The 4,558-nt window shown below is 23.9% G+C and overlaps 1 long non-coding RNA gene across 1 annotated transcript; it reads right to left on the reverse strand.

Annotated features, from left to right (window-relative positions):
• Positions 1-937: 937 nt before the first annotated feature.
• On the reverse strand, positions 938-2,174 carry LOC117181803. Its single transcript, XR_004468175.1, has 2 exons — positions 2,041-2,174; positions 938-1,258 (listed from the first exon to the last, which is right to left on the reverse strand). It is a non-coding gene; the product is annotated as an uncharacterized LOC117181803 (long non-coding RNA).
• Positions 2,175-4,558: the final 2,384 nt, after the last annotated feature.

Raw genomic sequence — 4,558 nt, forward strand, 5'->3', positions numbered from 1 at the left:
CAGAATTTGAGAAGACGCTTTGAAATAGTTCTAAAAATAATATTTTTTAATGTTTGTATTGATATATTTCAACATATAAAATATCTACAGAATATACTGATTAATGATACATAACAAGCATTTAATATTTTTTTCAAAATCTCGTCAGATTACTTTAAAACCTTTTCATTGGCTCTCTGAAAAAAAATAAACATAAGCTTGAGAAATATTGAAAGTATCCGTTTTTTTCTATTGTTAGAGAAATTTTAAAAGACAATAATCAATATTTAATAACCATAAACTTACGATTGAACTGTTTTGAAAAATACATATTTACAAAAAAGGTCCAAAATTAATATTTAAATATGGAATTGAAAAAATAACAAAAATGTAGTTTTTTGGTATTTAATGACGATTATTTCTCTTACTTTTGGACGATTCATTTTAGCATAAAAAATACAAGCTTTCATGTAATGCCGATCATCGACACACTTAGTTCGAAATAATTGATAATATGAAATTTAAAAATAAATTCCAGGTCTAAAAGGATCAAATTTTCGACTACAAAACCGACAAATTTTTGTAGTTTTTCGTAAGTGTGCTTTTTGTACATTCTTGCTCAAAATTGTAACTAAAAAAATTACAACTATATAAAAAAAAAAAAATAATCGCCCTAATAATATAAAAAAGATGTACTTTCTTGTAATTTTAGTTGTAATGTATCTGGTTTTTTTAGGTTCCTGTAAAAATAGTTTTAGTTTTTTGCACTTTCTCTGTACATAAACGAATGTTGGAGATAAACTAAAATTTTATACAAAGTGTTATGCAAAACAGGGATTATTTTTGAAAAATCAATTTTAAAGCCAAAAGTTATAATTGATAAATCCAATATATGACAGAAAAGTCTACCAAATATGAAAAAATATTTTTTACTCTACATCTCTATATAAAATTTATCTTGCAATTTTTTATCACATTTATTTAATGAAACTGACATGTAAGGAATAACATTTCTAAAACTCTAAAGAGGCACATTAAAATTAGACTTATTTTTAAAAATTAACAGACATCGGCGAAAATTAAAATATGGAAAAATTGTTAATTTATAATGTTTTTACATTGAAAACGTGTCACTAGTATCGATGAATAAAGCATTAGGTTTTTTATACATACACGCTTTTTTCATTAAAACATCTTCTTAAATACAATCAACATACATCGGGATAATGATGAACAACTGCGCAGTCTTCAGGCCGGCCTTCATCAAACATCCAATCTTCTGAAACAAAAATTTGTTTCTAGGTTTTTTCATAAAATTGAAGAAAAAAATGAACTCATCTTTTATTGAAAAATATGTTCGAAAGTTACAAACTTTCTTATAATTGTTTCTTTAACATATTTGTCTTTATTCAAAGAAAAATTAATTAAAAATTTAGAACATCAATTTAAATACGAACAAAAAATTTCTTTTAATGAAAGAAATTGCATTAAATTAAAGAGAATTTACTTGCTCCTATTGCAATTTGAAAAAAGATAATAATTTTTCGAAAAAAGAAGAGAAAAAAATATCTTTTTCAAATCAAATAAAAAAAGAAGAAAGAAAAATGAGAAGGCAACCAATAAAATCGCCTTCTTTCTCTTTTTTTTTCGTTCGTCTCTTTTTATTTTTATTATTATCAAATTAAATTTAAAAATGTGTTAAAACTATTCACCAACGTTTTTTGACACATTAAGTACCCTTATCCAGGAAAAAAATAAAAATAAAATTCGAGCAGGCAATAACAGCAACGAATCGACGATGCTCTCACCCTGGACTTGATTCTTGGGTCTCAGGTAGAGAGCATCGTGTTTTCGTTGCTGTTCCTGCCCGCTCCATCCTATATTTGGCCTCGAACTTTGTTTTTATTTTCAGAAATTCTGCACATTCACTTAATTATAGGACGTTAAATAGGATTTTAAATTTGATTTTATTCTTATTTAAATTTATTAACTTTTTTCTTTTTTTTTTTGCAAATTTAAAAAGTTTTCATAAATTAGAAAAAATTTCGGAATTCACTTTACCTTGCCCAAAAATTTGATTGAAAATAATGGCGGTGTAGACGAACACCATAATAAACTTTACAGCTGACATTGTGAGAGTTGAAAATTCAGTTTGAAAAGATACAACGACTTCTCTTTATTTATAGCAGCAGACTGTTTGCTGTTTTCCCCCAAATGTACATAGAAACGCCAAAAGCAATTGATAATGTCATGTGCCATGATGTGAATTTATGTATAATGATATACGTAATAATATACTAAAGATAGGAAGAAGGAACGTTGCGTGCTGTAAAATATATGTTGCGATGGTTGTAAATAAAAATGGATATACAACGTCCCCGTTATCTAAACCAAAAAAAAAAGGCTTTACGATCAAAGAAAATTTATTTTTGTCAGAGAAAATATGAAATTATTAAGAAAAATTAATAATAATTGAGCCAAACCTCCAGCTATTTATTAAAAAAAGAAATTATGCATAGCAACAGTAATGTTTATAAATTGAAGAAATACTAAATGTACAAAGAAATAAGGTTTTGTTCTATGAATTAAGTAACATGTTTTTTTTTAATATTGAAACTTACATAATAATTTTTTTTCAAAACAATAAGTATTTAGTATAACAAACCTAAAATTTGGTGCATTATTCAGGACCGACAATATTGCTTAGTCCGACACTATATTTCCTAGTCAAATTTCCAATTTTCTAAAAGATTTAGATATTTTTTGAAAGTAATAAAAATAATTTGTAATGCTTATTTAAGATATTATTGTTTAAACCATACAATGTAAAAATTTATATTTATTTATCGGAGGCTTCACAGTCATTTCATTTGGTTTGAAATTCAACTACTTTATTAAAAATTCATTTTTTTCACTTGTAACTTCTTCTCAGGCCTATCATTAACTTTTTTTTCAAAACTTCACAAATATGGTTTAAAATTCAATTCTTTGTAGAAAATTTGTATTTCAGGCTTTAGGATTGAACAATTGAGAATAGAAACTGAATTGTTTCATCAAATAAAACTTTATCTGTTCTAGCTCGAAATTTAATTGTTTGGATGAAAGTTCTGGTATTTTGTTGAAAATTCACATATTTAGTTAAAAAATGGAATTTTTTTGTTTAATTCAACTCTTTCCGATTTAAAAACGAAATAGTGTTGTAATGAAATGTCAACTATTACATTTTTTGGTTAAAAGTCCATCTTTTTAATTTTTAAATTAAACTTTTTGATTGAAATTTAAACTGATTTCTTAAACATTTATTTCTTTGACTAATAACTTATAAATCTAATTGAAAATTGACCTCTTTTTCTAAAAATTTGTTTTTTGTTGTTGTAATTGATTAATTTCTTTAAACATAAAAATGATTTATTTGTTTGTAAATGAATCTGTTTTGTTAAGAATTCGTATTTCTTGTTTAATTCAAATCTTGCTGAATTAAAATTAAAATATTTTGTGAAGACATATCAACTATTAACTTTTTTGTTAAACACTTATCTTTTTAGTTTAAAAAATAAACTCTAGGTTTGAAAGCTGAATTGATTTCTTTGAAACTTACTTTTTTATCTAAGAATTTATAAATTTAGTTCAAATTTTTTTATCTTTTGCTGAAAATTCGTTTTTTGGTCATAAGTTAATTCTTTTAGACTTAAAGTTTATTTATTTTTTTGAAAATTCAAATGTCTGGTCCAAATTAACTGTTTTTTGTTGTTGAAAATTAAAACGCTTTGCAGAAAATTTGTTTAAAAAAATTGAAAGCACGTTCTTTTGATGAAACTTTAAGTATTGAATTCTGGGTTAAAAAAGAGTATTTTTTAGAATAAGAATTCAACTATTTGATAGAAAATGTATTAAAATTGTGCAATTTCAACTATCTGGTAAAAATTTTTCATGTTTCGTTGGAAATGCATCTTTTTTGGTAGAAAATTAAACTTCTTAGTGGGTAATTGAACTATTTGGTTAAAAATGTATTTATTTTTTTGATCATTAGTCATTTTTAAGTAGAAAGTCCATTTTTGTGTTTCAATGTTTATCTTTTCTTTGATAATTAAATTAATTTTTTTAAAATTTAATTGCTTTGTGGGAATCTCATCTCTTTATCATGGAAATTAACCATTTTGGATTATATTTTTTCTGTTTTTACTTAAAAAATATTTTTATAATAAAAATTCAACTTTTATTGAATTATTTAAAACTTAACTACTTATGTAGCGAATTAATCAATCAAAAAAATTTCTAGTATTCGGTTACACATTTATATATTTTGTAGAAAATTAGACCGCTTTGTTAAAAAATTGAGCTTTCGTCTTTTTTAGTAGAAAATTAATTTTCTTGTTTAAAAATGCCTCTTTTTCCCCTTTTTATTTTCAAATTTATCTTTTTTGGTAGAAATCACATCTTTTTTTAAAGATGTTTTTTAAAAATATCTCTTAAGATTACACGTATTAAATTTAAACACATATTAAGTTATCCTATTTTATATTTTCAATAATTTAATGGCAATTTTGAAACAAATTTTTAAGAGTGATAACTTTTTTTC

Source organism: Belonocnema kinseyi, chromosome 10, assembly GCF_010883055.1.
Source record: "Belonocnema kinseyi isolate 2016_QV_RU_SX_M_011 chromosome 10, B_treatae_v1, whole genome shotgun sequence".
NCBI classification, from domain to species: domain Eukaryota; kingdom Metazoa; phylum Arthropoda; class Insecta; order Hymenoptera; family Cynipidae; genus Belonocnema; species Belonocnema kinseyi.